This window comes from Mastomys coucha, unplaced genomic scaffold (genome assembly GCF_008632895.1).
Source record: "Mastomys coucha isolate ucsf_1 unplaced genomic scaffold, UCSF_Mcou_1 pScaffold18, whole genome shotgun sequence".
Lineage (NCBI taxonomy): Eukaryota > Metazoa > Chordata > Mammalia > Rodentia > Muridae > Mastomys > Mastomys coucha.
In genome coordinates, this window is record NW_022196900.1 from 78,353,024 (window position 1) to 78,372,957 (window position 19,934).

General features: G+C 48.9%; 1 protein-coding gene across 7 annotated transcripts in view; it reads left to right on the forward strand.

The window, feature by feature from the left end:
- The window catches only part of Rims3 (regulating synaptic membrane exocytosis 3), a 40,672-nt gene that overhangs the window by 2,453 nt on the left and 18,285 nt on the right, over positions 1-19,934 (forward strand). For 2 of the 7 annotated variants that reach the window (XM_031378510.1, XM_031378513.1), the window contains exons 2-4: positions 9,085-9,137; positions 10,865-11,051; positions 15,166-15,340. The gene's annotated coding sequence lies outside the window, so the exon portion shown is untranslated. Of the gene's footprint in view, positions 1-9,084; positions 9,138-10,864; positions 11,052-11,333; positions 12,221-15,165; positions 15,341-19,934 lie in introns of those variants that run through there. The other 5 variants (XM_031378509.1, XM_031378512.1, XM_031378511.1 and 2 more) reach the window with 4 other exon arrangements.

Sequence of the window (19,934 nt, forward strand, 5' to 3'; positions counted from 1 at the left end):
CCCTGGCTGTCTTAGAACTCACTCTGTAGACCAGACTGGCCTTGAACTTAGAAATCCGCCAACCTCTGCCTCCCAAGTGCTGGGATTAAAGGCGTGTGCCACCACTGCCCAGCACCTGGGGGTGTTTCTTTCACAGTGGGTACAGATGACTTGGCCACCGGCCTCTTTTCATGTGTGCACAGGGATGTCTGGTACCAGATAGGAGCTCTGTGGGTGAGATGGATTGGTTTTGAGTAGTGAGTCACAAGGGTGTGGGGTCAGTGGCAGAGAGAAGACAAGGGACTTGGGCATCGGACAGGGTTAGGGTCATGTCCTTCACTTGTGACAACTACAGGTTTCTAGCTCAATTCCCTTGCCTCCATTGGTTTTGGAAAGTAAGAATTATTGTTGTGCTTGGCAGTGCGTGTCTGTATCCTTGTGCTTGGGAAGACAGAGGCAGTAGGGTTATCATTGCGGGATTAGTCTACATAGCAAAGTCCAGGCCAGACAGGGCTACAGAATGAGAACTTGTTTCAAAAACTGAAGCTCAAACCAGGTATGCTTTGCATCCTGACTGACCCAGCTAACCTAGAAGGTGCTGCTGGATTAAGTGTGATGTCAGCATATGGAGCCAGCCTAGGGTAGGCAGAACCCTCTCTGATGATTCTCATCCCTTGCAAGTTTGGACTCTTCGCACTTAAGAGTTCAAGATAGCTGAATAAAAAGAGCTGAGTCTGATGGTACACTCTGTAATCCCAGCTGATGGCATTGGCTAAACTGAGCTATATAACAAGTTGGAGGCCAGCCTGGGCTACATGAGACCTTGTCCCAAACACAAAACAAAACAAGCAAGGATACCTTTCAAATTCACTGCACAAGAAACAAGAAAGGGAGGCAGAGGAGGAGTGAGCACTCTTGCCTCTGTTGTTGGACGGCACATCAGTCCACCCGGTGCCGTCGGTACAGCAAGCTCTAGGGACCAGGCAGCACCTTGCTCTATGGAACCCACTCACTAGCAGGAGCATGGTCTAGACCCAGTGATTACATAGGTGACGTGTTGAAAGCAGGGTTTATAGACCTATCACTGAAGGTTGCTCCCTTACCTTGAGGTTCTAGAAGGGCTTCCAGAGAGGCTGACCTCTTAGCTGAGCATGGAGGATGTAGTAAGGGAGGGAAAGAAGCAAGGGTGAGAGAGGCAACAGTGTTTACAGCTCCTGGTGGTGTGGGCAGAGCCTGGTGGTATAGAGGAGAGGTGTGTGGCAGGCTCAGAGATAGCCAAGCTCCACAACCCTGGATCAGCGGATACGAGAGATGTGAGGATTATCCTGAAGCCAGTGGCAGCCCCTAGAGGGTTTTAAGGATTGGAGACAGGGTCACACTTCCAGAGAGTGCGTGTTTTGGAACCTATGGGCGCAAGTGAGCCTCTTCGTGAGTGACCTTTTGCCTTCTCTTAGCCCTTCCCTTGAGTAGCAGCAGAGATGGTACCCAGGGAGCCCTTGTTTATGTGGCTCTTCCCAGGAGGGAGACAGTTCTAGTCTCTCTAGAACCCTCTCTGTGGGCTGAGCCACATCTCAGCCTTGTTGACCGAAGCTCAGCCCCTGAGGCCAGGTTTTCCCAGCCTCCAGGGAGTCAGAAGGCAAGGTGTAGAGCTTTGAAAACTGTCTGCTCTGTGTTTGAATTTTAACTCAGCAGTTCATGAGCAGAGCAAGGCTGTATCTAAACTTTAATGCCAACAGCTATAAAATGGAAAGAGGAAAGTGAAAAATCTCGCTGGAAATTGTAAAGCCTGTGTGGTCAGGCCTCACATGAGGGCTAGTGTGAGAGGAATCCTGTGCTTAGTAGGACCTCATACTTTTAATTTTCTGCTGCCACTGTCTGGAAAGAGTGGTTTTGAACAAGGGACCTGAGCTTTCATCTAGCTCCAGGCTTTTCCTATTGCGCAGCTCACACTCCAGAGAGGACACAGACTTGAGCATAGCTTCTGAGTGGAGGACATCGAAGATGGGGAGCGGGGAGGGGTTGACTGTGTGTCTGAGACAGAAGGATATTAGTGCCAGGAAGCTTACATGGTGTTTACCCTATGGTTCCTCTGCTAAGTACTTCATATCCCATTTTCACCAATGAGGAAAAAATAGTCCTCTCTATGGTATAGATGAGGGAACTGAGGTTCTTTGACTACAGCCCCACAGTTTATCAAGAGGAAGACCTGAGATTCAAAAACAGGGTATCTATCTGGTAGCAAGACAGCAGGCCTGGGCTGGGAAGTTTCCACCTAGGTAAGGGGCTGTCTGAGCTGAGCTTGGTAGAACTTGGCATTCATTCATTCATTCATTCATTCATTCATTCAATTCATAGGATCTTACTGTGTAGTCCTGGCCTGCTTGACTGCTATTTTCAACTTGTGGCAATTCTCCTGTCTCAGTTCCTCAGGTACTAGAATTATAGACATGCACTGTCATGCTTGGAAGGGAGAACTTGGCTTTGCCCAGAGGGATGAAGGGATACGGAGGAAGGGAAAGCTTTCATCTGGGCTTATCTAAGCCCAGGGTATGCTCCTTGGCTGGGAGAGGGAGCTTCAAGGGCAGATGCCTTTGGGGTCTGAAAGCTTTGGGCTTCAGGATTCTGACAGTCCAAGCCTAGAATCGCTGGCCTCTCTGCCCCCAGTTCCTGCTGTTGCCGTGGCACCTGAGTTACACAGGTCCTTCTTTTCACTACATTGCCCCCCTTGCCTGTCTTCCCCAGGTCAGCTCACTTACTCTTCTGAATTTAGTTATCTCTTCCGAGTTCAGTACCTGGTCTTACTGCTCCCTAGACACTACCTTAGGATGGAACCCAGGTCCCCAGCTCCACCCACCTGCACCTGCTCTGCTTCCAGGGTCCCTGGCTTGTCTCTATCACCGTCACCGTCACCCACCCACTTGCTCAAGCTGGAAGCTGGAAATTCTCCTGGACACCTCCCTGCCTTCGCCCCCACAGCCCACAGCCAAGCCTAACAAGGCTTGTTCTCCAGCGTTCCTCTCTCAGGTCAGGTTTGCAGCCCCTCTTTCTGCTCACACCCCCTTCCAGACCACTACTATCTGTCACCTAGACACCGATGACAGCGTCCTACCTGGATTCCTTACACTGTCATGACTGCCCCACTTGCTGCTGTTTGGTAGATGTAGCCAGCACGATCTTCTAAAGATAAATGTTTGATTGTGTCATTTCCCTGCTTAAAACTTCCAGGACTTCTTAGAATAAAATCCAGATTTACTGACGCAGTCTCCAAGGCCCCGTGTAATCTGGTTCTTACCTCCCTTTTTACATCATCTTCTCCCATTCTTTCTTAACCTCCACTGAAGGAGGTTCACACATGCTGTCCCGGAAGCACACCCCATCCTGGGGCCCTGCTGACTCTTCCCCCAAGTGTTACCACAGCAGAGAAGTCTAAAAGCTAAACGCTCCAGGTCCATAGGGCCACTACCTCCTCCTCCTTTTCCTTTCTCCTCCTGTGTGTGTATGTCTCTCTGTGTGTGGTATGGTTCATGTACATACACATATGCAAGTACACATATCCATGATATGGTCTCTCAGTGAATTAGAAACTCACGGTCTTGGCTGGCCAGCAAGATTCTTCCATTTCTGTCCTCTAATCCTAAACACACACACACACACACACACAGCCTTACCTGGCTTTTTACGTAGGTGCTAGGATTCAAATTGAGGTCTTCATGCTTGCACAATGAGCACTTAGAGGCTAAGCCTCAGGCCCAGGATCTTGTACTTCTTCATGACGCTCGGCACCCTTTACTTGCTTCCCATCCTCTTTGCTCACCTGAGCATTCAGTGGGTCTGGAACCTGTGTTACCTAGCCCCGGCACGTAGTAGGTACGCAGTGAGTTGGCTGGTGCATGAAAGAGCAAGTACCTCATCCCGCAGCATCCTCAATGGCCTCTCTACCGACAGGCCTTCCTTTTTCAATCTTTTCTCCACACATCCCCAGAGTGATCGTTGCAAAACAGAGAGCTGACCTTGTCATCCCCTGCTACTTAAAATACTTCAATAGCTCCCCATAGCCAACAGGAAAAAGCCTCAGCTTCTTAGCATGGTATTCAAAGCTCTTTATGATCTGTACCCGACTCCCTGTCCATCCTCACCCCTCCTGCTTCCGCAGCATGCTTTGAACACCTGGCTGTTTTTTCCAGCAGGCCAGGCTGTTTTGTGCCTCTGTGTACCCACACTTGCTGTTCTCTCTGCTTATGATGGCTCACATGCCCTTCCCCTTGTGTAGGACTGTTTGCCCATCCAGGGTGGTAAGCCCACCTTGCCCCCACCATATCAGTGTCAGTACTACATAAGTGTCTCCTGCCAATAAGCCTGAAGCTTGGGTCCAGTGTGTGTTCAGGGTGGTCATCCTTATATTTTCAGTAGCTTCTATTCTGCCTTAATTAGGAAATGCCAGGCAAACCAGCCTCAGTAATAAGGGTTTGTTACAGGGAATGGGGTATGGGGGGAGGTGGACGGATGGATGAACAGGCATCACTAGTCTAGGCAGGCGGGACCTGGAAGCCCAGGAGAATGTGAATCTTCATTCTCTGCATCCTGCTGGCTGCCTTTGTCCATCTGTCCCCTGACTGGATTCTGGTATCCTGACCCTGGATTCTGGCCATACTCAGAATTAGCACCTAGGGCTTGGCAGATCTGAGTCCAAATTCCCAGGAGAAGATCTGATTGGCTCTGAGGGAGTTAGGTGCTAATCTGAATCACTCACCTTTAATCTGCTGGGATGGATCACAAAGTCAGACATAAGGGAGGCTCCTGGAACCTCCTTTCGGTGTGTGTGTGTTGGGGGGGGTTGGGTTCACTGTTAGCCAGGCAAGTGCTTTAGACGATATCTGCTATGTATTTAAGGTGGAGCATGCAGGTAGGCAGACAGCCTTCTTTGCAGACAGCACCTAGAAAAAGGACTTGAGACTTAAAGGGAACTCATTCCAGGGTAATAGTGACCAGGGCAGGCACTGAAGAACTTGTCACATGTGGTTCAAGCACAGACAGAAGGTATGGGATGATGGATTTCTCCACTTTGGAATGGAGCGAGACCTGAGCACTCAACTGTATTTCATCATCGTCTCCCTCCAGTGCTAGGGATTATTTCCAGGCCCTTGTAGGCACTGAACAAGTCACCATCTACCAAGCTACATCCTTAGTATTTGAACTTTTGAGACACCATCTCACCATTTAGCCCAGGTTGGCTTCAAATTCACATTCCTCCTGCTTCAGCCTCCCAACAGGTATTGAACCATCACACCAACCAGAATTATCTTCCCTCTCAAATCATACTCAACCTTTAAGACTGAACTCACCTGTAGTAGAACACACCTTTAATCCCAGCACTCAAGAGGTAGAAGAAGGCAACAGATCTCTGAGTTCGAGGCTAGCCTGGTCCACAGAGTGAATTCCAGGACAGCCATGGCTACACAGAGAAACCCTATCTAAAATAATAATAATAATAATAATAATAATAACAATAACAACAACAATAGTAATATTACTACTACTAATATAATTACTATTATATATATCATATATAACATAATGATTATAATGATAATAATAATCATTTCCTTTCCTCAGTGAAGAACCATCTCGCGCCTGTCTCACCAGCCAGTCATTCTTGACCTGTGTTGATTCCGCTCTTCCTGCTTTCCTAGTAATAAACCATTTGACACTTATTCTACACCAGGCACCATCCACATGGTTCCATGATGTTTTAAAGATACAGCTGTGCTGTTATTTGGCCCATTTTGAAGACAGGGAAGCTGAAGTTTGGAGAGGTAGTATTGATGGCATAGAGATGTCCCCTATATATCTCCAGGGCAAAACTCTATTCTTGGCTACTTTCCTTTCCTGCCTTTTTGCCCCTTGGGGTCGTAAGGGTCCTATAAGCATATGCCAGTAACCATCCTTCTGCCTTCCCCACTGCCCAACCCAGGATCACCCAGAGTGAGGGTGACGTCATCTGTGTGACAGTCAAATCTCCTACTAGTGGGTCTGCCTTGTGGAGCTGTATAACTGTGGGCAAGTCACTTAACCTGTCTGTGCCTCTTCCCACCTTAAAAATGCAGATTAAAATTCCTGCTGTGTGTTTCATATTAGATGGGGGACTATAGTGACAACTTATAAATAGGAAAAAAATAGCCCTGAGCAATTTCTCTTTTAAAAATTTATATTTATTCATTTGAGTGTATGTGTACACAAGTGTACACCATAACATACATGTGGAGGTCAAAGGACAACATGTGGAACTTCTCTCTGCCTTCCACCATGTGGGTCTTAAGGATCAAATTCAGGTCATCAGGCTTGATGGTAGGCACCTTTACCTGGTGGGCTATCTCATCAGCCCCAAGTGGAGCAATTGATATAAAATGGTTATTACAGAATGGGTGATGGCAAGAGGGTGCCCATCCAGTAAAGTGGCATCCTCAGTGGGACCCAAGATGGTATGCAGGGACTCCCATATCTGCTGTGGTATAACCTCAACTTACTTGGTAAAAACATTAGTTTTATCTCAACTCTAGCATGCTCACGGTCACTCCAGGGAGAATGAGTTTGTATAGTTGAGAATGTCTCTCAAAACTCTTCAGTCCCTCCCCACTTTCTCTCAGCAGAGAGATCTCAGACAGGGTTGAGCGCTATGGTTGGCAGCTCCATGTAGCTGAACTGTAGTAATAGAGCTTTGCTTGTTTGGTTTAGTTTTTTTGAGACAGGATCTCACACTCCTAGACTGACATGGCATTTACTATGAAACCCAGGCTGGCCTCAAACTTCTGGTGTCATACTTCCTCCACCTCTCTGGTGCTGGGGTTACAGTGTAAGCTGCCAGGTTTGTACAATTACATTCATTTCTTTTGAGTGGGTGAGTAGGTGAGTGGGCACATGCCACCATGTACAAGTGGAGATCAGAGGACAACTGTGGGAGTCAGTTCTTCCCCTTCCATCACGGGGGTCTCAAAAACTGAACTTCAGCCATCAAGAGTGGAGGCAGGGAACTTTTACCCAACTGAGACAACTTCTGTCTTAGTCAGGGTTTCTATTCCTGCACAACATCATGACCAAGAAGCAAGTTGGGGAGGACTAATACAATGACTAATACAACTCCCCAGCCTATAACGTTGTTGTTTTACTTACCTTATGTTTACAGTCTTTTCCTATTTATTAAAGGTGATATTGACTTTTCTGTTTATAGTAGCAACAGAATTTCTATTTAAAATAATTCAAGTTGAAAGTGTCAAGTTAAAGAAAATAATGGACAGGAGACTAGGGTCTGGCAGAAATCATCAGTGTGGTACACTAATGTGTGGAGAATGTGGAATTGTGGTGGGGGTGGGGAGTCAGAGCTGTGGACCTTTTGCTTACAGTCTTGGAAGTTGCCCTCCCATCTGCCTAAAAATATTGAAGGTTTCTCCTGCTGTTTTGGCCCGCCCTCCTCTACTTGTTCTGTGCTCAGGCTCTCCTCCCCTCCTCTTGCTCTTCCCCCTCTTTCCCCTTTTCTTCCTCCTCTTACTCTTCCCTCTCCTCCCTTCCTTTCTTTTTGGTGGTGCTGGGGATCAAACCCAGGTCCTCACACATGCTTTCTCACTGAGCCACCTCACCAGCCCTGGCTTGGGATGTTCCTTAGTTTTGGTTTGAGTTTTGGTGTGTTTGTTTTGGAGGGGTGGCTATGCTTCGAGATCCTTGAAATGATCTACTACAGACAAGAGAATTTATGTGTGATCCCCAAAACCTGTTTGAAAGGGCCTGTTGAGATGTCTGGATGGGGTCAGGAGAGACTCTCATTCCAGACCAGGACTTGGGATGGATGGTAGGATGTGGTAGGATGGGCTCTAACATCACAGTCCTCCTGTCTCCATACACAACACTGACTTTGGAGTTCCCTGGGAGCCTGGAGCCCCAGGCTGCAGTGAGGCTCTGGGAGTTGCAGGCGAGGGAAACAGTCCTCAGAGCTTTGTGTCCCAGAGCTTGGAGCCCTAGGACAACAGAGCTAAGGGGCTTTGGATTCTCCAGGGTCCATTTTCTAACTCTGTCTTCTATAAACCTCTTTGTGCTTGTTGTCTCTGAGGGCTGGACTGCAGCGACCAAAAACACCTCAGAAACTAGGTTTCATCACAGGGCTCAAGTCCAGAGCAGAGAATGCAGAAGGGAAGGAGGAAAAGAGAGGAGTCTGTCTGTCCTACCTAGTCACAGCTTGTGCACCTTGCCCTGGGCACCAGGAAAGAGGGAACCTGGGCAGAGTGTGAATGTGTGTTGTGTATCCATGGTGAGAGGCGGTCACTCTCAAGACATATTGTGTGTGTGTCTATATGTGCGTTCTTGCACATAAGTGTTAATATAGTGTGTATGCAGTTCACTGGCCCTCATGTGGTATGTCTCAGGTTCTCTGAGGGAGTTTTCGTGAGTCATTTGAGTTCGCGTGTATGTATGTGTGTGTTTGTGTGTATGTGTGTGTGCGTGCACGTGTGTGCTCATATCTAATGGGTCTGTGGTCATTGCATCTCTGATGTGTGTAATGGGTGTCAGTGATGCACAGTGATGTGTGTGTGTGCACGTGTTTGTGCTCCCTGAATGCATGTGCTTCATGCCTGAGTGCCCCCTGTTCTGGTGGCTTGCATGCTGGGTGTGGTTGTGCTTAGTGTTTGTGTATGTGGCCTTCTTTGAACAGTGTGAGTCTAGCTCTGGGTGAAGGTGTTTGTTTCACAGGCCTGGAAGAGACCTGGGGATGAAGGAAGAGAGGCTGCTTCTGTCTGTGACCAGGTCAGCTGAAGCTATGCTAGATATGAGAGGAAGGTCCCCAGGGTGGGCAGTGGGCACAGCGGCGGCGCCTTCCGGCTTGGTGCAGGGCTGGTAACTGGAGCCCCTTCCCTCCATGAAATATTGATCAGCTTGGAAGGCAGCCCTGACCAGGGGAGGGGCAAGCAGGAGTGCGCGCTGGCTGCTGTCCTTGGTGCTGCCGCTGCTGCCCACTGAGCCGCTTTACTCAAGCGGGAGCTAGCTAAGGAGAGAAAGGCTTTGAGCCTTATGCCATTAGCAGCCCCTCTGCCCCCTGATGAGTTTACTTGTCTCTTCCAGGACAACCTGTGGGTTTTTTCACCCCACCTAGGAAGGGGAAGCATGGGAAGCAGGTGAGTGTCTGACTGAGATAGGTACCTTTCAGGGTGTTTGCTCCGGGTTGGTCCTAGTTTTCACATGTCTAGAGTACTCACCAGACTGTTAGTACCTGTCTATTCTCACAGTGGTCCTGGTGGACGATAAATGATGTGCATACCTGCTGTGAGACAGAGCCAAACACCTATTCCCCTGTACCTCTTGTCTGCCTGGGAGTTCTGTGGCCATATAGGCATACGTTACATGTGCTTGGGGGTGCAGAAATTGTTCTTTCAAGTGCTGGGCTGAGATGGACTGAGTGGGAGCCCCATGACCCCTGGGATCCTACTGCAGTCCAGGCCATCCCCAGAGTATCAGACCTTTCCCTGCCAATCCAAATTCTACCTTTCCTGTTGGATATGGTGGTACCCAACTGTAATCCTAGAGGTTTGGATAAAAAGGTTGCAAAACTAGCCTTGTCTATATAGCAGGATCCTATCCATCCAGTCAATTCATCAATTAGTGTCCCCTTTGGCTTCTCCTGCCTCTGAGGCAGACCTCTCTGTGGTCTTTACAGTGAGATGTTATAGGATTGTCCATCTGTAGTCTCAAGGCATCTTCTCCGAGTTTACCTTTTTTTATGCCTTTAATCCCAGCACTCTGTAGGCAGAGGCAGTCAGATCTCTGAGTTCTAGGCCGGTCTGGTAGGCAGATCAAGTTCCAGGACAGCCAAGGTGATACAGAGAAACCCTATCTCAAAACAAAATAAAATAAAAGTCAACCAAACAACAACAAAAGAGAGACAAGGACTCACTCTGCAGCACAGACTACCTTGAACTCATGGGATTCCTTGTGCCTCAGGCTCCCAAATGTTGGAATTGCAGGCCTGAACCACCATGCCCATGGTCCCTCTGTAGGTCTTCTTCTCACACCTTTCACTGGGTTACACTCTCACCCTGTCCTCACCTATTCTCTCTTCTGAGCATCCCACTTCCTTTCTAATCCCCCTTTCTTTCTGGGAGCACACCCATTCCTGCCCACTCACGTAGGTCCCCTGAGCCCAGCGGATCTGCTTCCCGACCAGTATCTCCTATACCAATAAACTGCAGTGTTGGCTTAGGCTTCCTGTGACCCATTTTCCCCTTTGGCCGGGTTTGTCCTCAGGGACCTCAGCTCTGCTGATAGCACCGTACATCTCCATCTTCCCTATAAATCAGCATGGATTTATTCCATTTACTCCGTTCTCCAAAATGTGTCCCTTTACCCCGTCTAGTGATTCCCGAACCTCCCCCACCCCCACTCATGCCTACCCTTTCCTCTTCCCTCATGCAGGGCAGCAGTACAGTCCTTCCAACCTGTATGGAGCAGCTGTTCCCTCAATCAGCTTGTTTCTGATTCTTCACGCAGTGCCAGATTGATCTCTGGAAAGCACGGTGCTTAAATCTTGTTAGGTTTCACTCCTATGGGAGTAAAAGACATGCTTCTTGGCTCCACAGTCAGGCCCCTCACTGACTGCTAGCTAGTAAGCACTCTTTCCAGTGCCCTCTTCCACGTTTCATTTACCTTCTCCTCTGCTATGCTCTGCTTTTGGGCCTCTGAACATGCCTGTCCTGTGGACCTTTCCAGTGGTTCCCACTGTTTTTCTGTCCAGCGGCCTCTGTCTTTCCATTCCCACCTGTCTTCTGCTCTGCTGTGCTCTTCTCCATAATTCTTCCTGATGCCATCTCTGGTTCTCCCCGTCCTACGATGTTCTTTCTTTTTACAGAACACCCAAGGTTTCTTGTTGGCATCCCAGGACCGTGAGTCCTGAGTCCATGGTCCACAGGCCAATAGCAAGCTGGTGAAAAATACAGAATTCCAGGCTCCACCTGTGAGCCCTAGAGCCAGAATTGCACTTCAGCATGATCCCTAGGTGATTTGTGTCCACATCTGAGCCTGAGAAGCACTGGTTGGTATGTTCACTGAGTATACTGTTTGTTTTGGTGCATGGCCCATTGCCAGGATATGGGAGGATAATCTCAGATGCCAAGTTTAGCGCCATCAGGTGATGGCTGCCATGTTGGCCAGATTCCATAGTCTATGGTGGAGGAGTGGATAGTGGAGATGGCCAAGAAGACTGTGGAGCCTTCCCACCTGGAATCTCTACCCTCACAGGCCCCTGAGCTCCAGCTCTGTAACTCCGCAGAAAGTACTCCAGCAACCCAAGGAGGAATTGATTAATCAATAGAAAGCAGTCATCAGGCATGGAGCAGAACTTGTCCCTGTCTCAGAACACACATGGGCGGGAATGTCGGTTATTTTAGCACATGGGTGGAAATGTCTGTTATTTTAGCATATGTTTTGGAAAGGAAAATATTTATTGTTTTTTTTCCCTCTATTATAGCATTAATGCAGTTTCTAAAGTAGTAGCTTTAGAAAACACAATATGCCACATGAAGAAAATAAAACTGACTCATGGATCCTCTCTCCATCGGCATTCATTTAGTACTTTTAGTTGCCATTCATTCTTTCAGTAAATATTTACAGAGCCCTGCTATGTTGTCAGACCCATGCCAGGTACTGGGGATTTAGGGTGAAAAACACAGTTCCTGTTTTTAAGCAGCTCACAGCCTGAGGCTGAGTATGGAAGACAGGCACTGAACAAGTTAGAGACTGCAGTATATTCATTTCCCAGGGCTGCTGAGACAAAATAGCACAAAGAAGACAGCTCAGAGCAGCCTGGATCTGTTCTCCCACAGCTCTGGAGGTTGGGAGTTGGAAATCAAAGTGTCTGGCAGGTCAATTCCTGGTGGCTACTGGCAATCCTTGGCTTGTTGACTCCAGCCTGGACTTACATACCGTTCTTCCTTTGCCTCTGTTTAGTGCTGTCTTCCCGCAGGGGATCCAAGCTGGAGTAGGGACAGCCCCACCCCCAATCACCTTTCAAGATGACTTTAATCACATCTGCAAAGATCACATTTTCAGTCCAGGCCACATTCAAGGTCCAGGGCCTCAGGACTTTAACTGTAACATTCAAGGACTGACCAGAGTTCTGGACCAGCAAGAGGGGACTGGCTTTGTCCTGGAAAATTGCTAGGAATGATGACCTTCAAGGGGGAACTGAGGGAAGAGCAGGAATCAGGTAGGCAAGGGGGACAGGGGGGCAGGGGTCAAGGGGACAGTGGGACAGACAAGCATGCAGTTCTTGGAACATGGCGGTAGGGGGAAAATGTAGAAGAGTGTCGCAGGTAAACAGGAGACACAGTGACACTTGTGAAGAATGAAAAGAAGTTAGTATGGTCCTATTACAGGATAGGGCAAGAAGCCAGGATGTAGTGGGACCTACGGGAGGTGGGGTGGGGGGGATCAGGGACTGAAGTCAGGGCTAGGGGAAGGATATAAGATGGCTGGGGTCAAGCAGAGGGGTGGGGTTCATCTTGTGTAAAGACCATCTCTTTCTATAACTGACCATCCTGAAGGCTTTAAGTTGCTGGTTCTGAGGGGATTCACAGAGCCATGTCCTCAGGGTCCCCTGGCTAGGAGAAGGTAGGTACATGTTAGCTCTGAGCCTAGAAGGAGGCAGGAGGTGGCCCTTGCTTTCCATATGCCTGTTTCCCGGCCCCGAGTCTGCTGAATCTGTGAGGACACTGAGCCCCAGGACAGAGTGATCACTGTCCCTGCATTACTATGAGGGCTGTGACTGAGAATACGTCCAGGGCCTGGGTGGTGCTCTGAGGCGAGAGATGATGATGGGAGAACACAGATCTCTCAGGAACGTATTTTCAGTGCTCTGCTTTCAAGGTCTGTCTGGAGCCTGGTGCCTTCCGTTGTAGGATGACCTGTGGGTCTCAGACCATCTTTTATCACACCCTCAGAGAGCTGTTCCTTTTCTGTGTGTGATGGGAGAGGGCCCCAACCTTACCCAAAGCTGCCTGTAACTGCCTCGCCTGGGCTGGGTGGGCCAGTTTGGGTGGAGGAGAAGTGGGTCAGCTGGTAGCCATGGTGACAGCAGCTGCTCCCTGCCAGCCTTCCCATCTCTTTACCACAAACCTCACGGATGAGCTTCTTTGTCCGGTGTAGCAGAGATGGGGCCAGGAGAGTGAGGCTTGGGGTTGGAGTGTGTATGAGTGTATATGTGTTCAAGCTCGTGCAAGAGCCAGCTCCGAGCTGGTGTATGAGCCTCACCCTAGGATGCCAGGTCTGAGATAAGCACATCTTGCTTTCCTGCCAATGGAAGCAGGAGACTTTGCTGTTGCTCCTCTGACTGGCCAGGGCCAAGGGAAGGAGACATTGCGTGTGACTGTGTGAGGTGTGTACACAGACTCTGAATAGCTGTATGGCCGCTTATGTGTGTCTTTGAGTGGGTGAGCGTCTTGGTTGGCATGGGCATATCCGTGAACACATGTGTCTTTGTCTCTAAAACGTGGGTAGCAACATTGTGGGTCCATTTGATGCTATCATATTTGAAATTATGTTCTTTCTCTCTCCCTTTCTCCCTCCCCCATCTCTCTCTCTCTCTCTCTCTCTCTCTCTCTCTCTCTCTCTCTCTCTCTCTCTCTGTGTGTGTGTGTGTGTGTGTGTGTGTGTGTGTGTGTGTTGAGGAGGTGTTATCTGGAAAGACAGAGGTCTCCACATTAGGAGATCAGGTGAGGTTTGCTCCCCACCCTGACAGCCTGTGCTTCTTGGACTAGTCTGCCTTGCTGACCACACACCAACCCCTGTCATCCTCCCACCACTCCCTATAGAGGAAGGAAGGGCTAGAGTTAGGCCCTCTACCAGGGTGTGAGGCAGGGTTCTTAGGCACTAGCCCCAGCATCTAGCACAGGCTCTAGATAAATGCTAACATAGCTACCTGCCATCACAGCTGAGAGGTATATATGTCCCTCACACACCTAAAGTGGTGGTTGTGGGCGATCTTATTAGCCCCTGGGCTTCACTCTAAACAGGCTGCACGTGGGGGTAGGCACTAACCCTGGAAGAGTGTTCACCATGTTCCAGGCACCATCGTTCCCAGCAAGTAGGTGACTGCCCAGCTGGGCAGTGCGCATGTACCAATCTTGTTTTGTAACCTTTTATCTAAAGCTCCTAGAGCAGAGTACACGTGGTCATCCCACTTAGGGAAGAGGGATGTGCTGGGGGTTGGAGAGAGAAACTCTGCTCTGCTTATGGGTGCCAGGCTTGGCTATCACTGCCTAGCTCCTGAGCACATGCTTTTTGGCTTTTTGTTTGTTTTGTTTTGTTGTTTGTTTGTTTTGTCTTTTCCTATCAGCTCCTGCTGGCCCATCTGACCCATAGTCAGCTGGGAAAGCTGGGTAGGTCTAGGCGGTATTCAGATTCTTCTTAGAAGACAAGAGGGACTTGGGCGACTTTCTCAGAGTTAGGAGTGCCTCCCACCTCGACTGCTGGTTATGGTACTGTATCTATGGCAGTGCTTCTCAAGCCGAGGGTCTGGACCCTGTCATGGGGTCGCCTAAGATCATCAAAAAACACAGATATTTACATTATGATTCATAACAGTAGCAACATCGTTATAGTTATGAAGAAGCAATGATATATATTATGGTTGGGGTCATCACAGCGTGAGGTTCTGTATTAAATAAAGGGCTGCAGCATTAGGAAGGTTGAGGACCACTCATCTAAGGGGACAAACAGGTACTAGGGGATATACCAAGAGCAGATAGAAGATGGGGCCCAGGGCTCCTGAGCATTCTGGCCTGCATGAGTCCTTCATGTATTAGAGACCATGTAGTGGTATCTGCCTGTCATCCCACACTTAGGATATGGAGGCAGAAGGATCAGGAGTTCAAGGTTGTCCCTAACTATAACGAGCTGGAAGTCAGCTTGGGCTGCCTGACACTCTGTCTCTAAGGCAGATGGAGCTCTGAGTTTTCTCGGGGCCTTGAAAAACAAAACAAAACCAACGAAAAGCAAAGCAAGAGGAGGAAATAAGATCTGAAAACTGGAAGGATTTGCTCGGTACCCCACAGCTGTCTTCAGCATCTGTGTCCCCTGAAGCCACTGCAGGGTTCCTTAGGGACAGAGGCCTCAACCTGCTGTCTTTTTGTGCTCAATTCTGTTTCCTTGCAGACCCTGTCATTGCATTTCTTCCCCCTGGAAGCCTGCCCTGACTGCCTTTACCTCCTTTTCTGAAAATTGGTATCTCAGCAGAAGTAGCGCTTTGTGCAGATTCCCGCGGGGGTGTGCTGTGGAGAGAGCACAGCCCCTTGTGATGCGGAGCACCACACCCAGACTCAGCAGCTTGGTGAGTCTACCTTTCCTCCTCGGTGAGAGGGAGGGAGGGAGAGAACCCCTAGCAGCCAGTGGGAATCTGGGCTTAGAGGAAGGGTTAGAGGGCGGCCTTGGCTGTATCTCCCTCCATTCTGGGCCTCAGTCTCCCTCATTGATGTGGAAAGGGTGGAGCATTGAGGGCATGCCAGTCTGGGCTCCAAGGCTGCTTTCTTGAGCTGGAGCTGGAGCGCTATGTTGAGGACCTTCTGAGGTCTGTCAGGCCTTCGGGAAAAAGGTGGACTATTGATGTCTGCTCTAGGCAGATAGTGGGAAAGATGAATGCGCCCTTTCCTGCATAACATGGTCCCTGGGCCTCCATGTTGTAAGATGGGTGGTAAGTTCATCTTGAGCTTTTGAGTGCTTCATTGATTGCCAAGGAACACTGCTTGGCTGCAGGGGACTTGGGAGGGCCTTGAGAGCTGCTCCAGGAACTGTGGAGTCCCTAGGGTGGCAGATACCAGGTAGAGGTTCAGCTCCCTGGGCAGAGAAGGACACACTAGGCCCATTCCTGGGTATCTCCCATTGGAACCAGCTCCTCTGCTGCTGGGTAGTGGATGGGCATTAGCACAGAACAATGCCGAGTGAGGTCTTTGCAATTTAACGAGTCTACAAGAGGGTCACAACCTTGAGGTGTCATGAACTGGGCAGGGAAAGAGCCTGCCTTCACAAGCAGGGGAATGCTAGACATGACCTTCATGGAAAAGATGTACTTCATTCGGCAACCATTGCGTCTATCAGTAAGCAACAAGCTGTGTTCTGGGTTCTATTAGGGCCTCATTAAACCCTGGCTCTGCCGCCTTCCCTTCCAAATCCTTGTGATTTGATGACTCAGGGGGTTACAATACAATGAACTAACTTCCTCTGGGGCCTGGTGTGAATGGCCCCTGTGTCTCTGGCTTCCCTGCATAGAGGACTTAGAGACAAGTTATTGTTGTCATCTTCCCTCACGGCTCCTTATTTTGAGACAGAGTCTGATGTAGCCCAGACTGGTTCCAAACTCATGGAACTACGGATGACCTTGAACTTCTGATTCTCGTGTCTCTACATCCCGAGTGCCAAGGTTACAGGTGTGTCAGCTAGACAAGCACTCTACCAGCTGAGTTCTGTTCTGAGCCCCACAAGTCCCAGTTCTGCCCTCGCCCCTACAGCATGTAGTCTCACACTGTTTCCTCAACAAAAGGACTGTCACAGAGCATGATGTGACACCTTCCATTTAACACAAAGATGGAGAAACCAAGACCCAGAAAAGAACACAAGAGGAATCTGCTCTCTCTGACCCACATCCTGATGCCCAGCCTTTCCAGGTTTCTGTTGTAAGACCTATACCCATGACCTCAAGCCTAGCACTTTGTATGTGGCTCCTCTGGCCTTCTTGAGGAGTAGCCTGCAAGCTAGGGTCACCTAAGCACTCACTGGTACTTCAGATGGATGCTCAAAGAGGAGAACATGGCTCTTTATGGTAGAGCCCTGGATGTCAGTCTGCTTGTCAGTTCATTTATTATTCACGAGGAAACATGAGCTCCCAGGTTGGCGTGGTCTGGAATTCTGTCCCTTCTCACCCCTCAAGTGTCCTGGAGGCTCACCAGCGATGTGTTTGCTTTTTTCTACCTGTCATCTATGATCTCTGCCCCTTAAATGCTCGGCTTGGGGAGCTTGGGCTTGCTCGTCATAGACACTTTGCTTGTAGTTTTCTCAAAGAACCTGGAGACTCAGGGTGGATGGAGGGGCAGGGGCTGCTGGGCATGTAGGCCTCTTTATAGATGCAAGAGACCCAGGTTCTAACCAAAGCCATGCCACTTCCTAGCAGAGTGGGACAAGCTGTTCTGCTTCTCTGAGACCCGTCGCTCTCATCTGCCATGAAGAGATAACGAGGCATCTCGCAAAGCTACTGTAGTGGGCAAATTAGACTCACACTGTGGCAGAGTCACAGCATCAGATAAACCCTGTCCCATCTTCCACCAGAAGACTGTACAGATACCCCCAAGCCCATGCAGACTGGCACAAGAACTGGAAACTAAACAGAAGAGATCACCACAGGCCACAGAGAGTTTCCATTAGCTCTAAGGCTGATGGGGGGACAGAGAAATACAACCCCAGGCTCTGTAGCACCACCGAGGAAAGCAGTTCCCACAGCCTTAAAGACGGCAGAAGGAGGCCTTGACTCACTGCTTATCTTGAGCCTTACTTAATTCACTGGGTGGGCTGGCAGGAGCCCTGTGATAAAAGGACCAGCAGCTGTCATCAGTGGCATGGGGACTGTCTTCCTCAGCAGTCAGAAAAAAGCCCCCCCACCCCCCATTCCACCTTCACTTCCCTTCCTCTTTTCTACATCCTTTTGAAAATTCAGTCTCTTAAGCAAAGTGTCCTGACCCCTGGGATGCACAGCTAGCCCAGGAGGACTGGATGCCAAGATAGAAGTGAGGTGGTTCAGAGAACAAAGAAGTGGCTTTCTCACTGTGCCTGAGCACAACCAACTAATGTGGCCTTGGGACTTAACATCCAAGTCATAGAGCCAGTGATAGCTGGAGACCACACTTCTAGGGCTGGAGAGGTGGTTAAGTAGGTAAAGGACTGGCTATGCATGTATGAGAGCCTGAGTTCAGCTCCCCAGCTGGTCTAGCCAAATTACTGAACTCCACGCACAGTAAGAGACCCTGTCTTACAAAATAAGGTAGAGAAGGACTGAGCTGAGGCTGGACGCCAGTCTCTGGCTTCCACACACACACACACATACAAACACAAAGAGACCCCACCTCTGTGTAACACAGAGCCACGACGCCTGCCGTCCCCTCCCCCAGAGTGTTCTCAGAGTCCTCTGTCCTCCTCTTCCCTGGCTCTTATCGTAACCAGCATTAAATATTTAATGGTATAATTAGTTATTTACTGTCTGTCTCCCCTCCTGGACTGGAGGTCTTGGGAGGGCAGGACCAAGTGGGCCTGGCTCAGTGCTGTATCCCTGGCACTCAGCCTTGGCCTTGGAATTTTAGGAAATTAAACATTTGTTGAATGCAGTTAATGAGGACAGTAAATTTTTATACTTTGGAAAGGGATTTGGCAATATAGTCCAAGATTTTTTTTTTTTAAGCCCTAATATCAGGCAAAATGCTTTTGGATATAATGGAGAACACTGATTCAAACTGGCTTAAGCAGGAAAAAGCACATTTTTTCTGAACGGAGTACCAGAGGACAGCAGGCTCCAGGTGTGACCTGATATATTCTCTGTGCTGTGGTCCTCGGCAGCACAGGCTTCTGCCTGTGGTTGTGCTGAGGTGGGAAGGGTATGGGTTGGGAGGGAGCAAGGCTGTACCACTCCTAAGGTGAATTGTTTGAGCAACGGTCAGATGTCTACTCCCGAACAAATGACTTGCTGAGGAGAAAGCCAGTGGCCTAAACTAATCAGTCTCTGTCTCTGAAGCAACAGGCAGGGTAGCACTTGGCCAAAACCATTGTCTGCCAACCAGCAGGGAGAGGGCTAGGTGTTCCATACTCCGTCACCGCCGGTCAGTCCATTCCTAAGGCAATCAGCAGAACCTGCGTAGAAAGATGTTCATCTCAGTCTTTGCTTTTTTGAGGCAAGGTCTCATGTAGCCTAGTCAGGTGACCTGATCCTCCTGCCTCCACCTCTCTAGCGCTGGAATCACAGGCGTGAAGTACCAGGCCTGGCTCCAGTATTTAAGAGAGGAGAGAGACGTTTGGATCAGATTCAAGAGGAAACTGCATTGAAATATTTAAGTCAATTATGTGCCGTCTGTACAAGGGACGATTACAGTGGCATTGAAACATTTATACAAAGTGTTAATGACATTGGGAAATGCTTACGATGTGATGTGAGATGAAAAATACCAGGCCTTAAAATTGTATTTACAGCGTGAGTCCGTTATTTTTTAAGAGTACAAAACGGAGCTGGGGTAAATGCTGACAGCGAGTGAGGCCTCTCTGTGCTTTGGGGAACTATGATTTTTGACTCCACTTTAGACTTTTCTGGGCCAGCACCTTTTGAAAGGAGAAGCTGCTCCTCGGACTGCGTAGACTTTTGTCCTTGTCCTGTCCTTGTCACTTGATAGGAGAGCGACCTGCCTTGGGACTGTTCTCTGCATCTCCCAAGTACTCCCTAATTTAATCCTTACAACTGCCCTGAGAGGTAAAAGGGGTTTTTTGTTTTGCTTTGTTTTGTTTTTTAATTTTATTTTGCTGAGGGATTTACTAAAACTCTAACATGTTTGGTCAGAAAGTCACCCAACGTTTGTATGGGAGCCTTTAGAGTTCCACTCCAGCCTCAGTGTCTACTGCCAAATGGGCATCCACTGCTCATCCATGCCAGGCACTAAAAGTCCCACTTTTTGTTCTCTAGGGACTTTGCTTATTTTATTTTATATATTAAGAAATTCTAAATTACATGTTTATTTAAAGTGTATGGTGGTATGCATGTGGTATAGTTAATGTGGGAAGGTTAAAGGTCAACTTTTGGAAGTTGAGATTCGCTAAGACCATGTAAGTTCCAGGGGTAGAACTGAGGTCAGGCTTGGTAGCAAGCACTGTACCCACAAAGTCAGGTCGCTGGCCTTGGT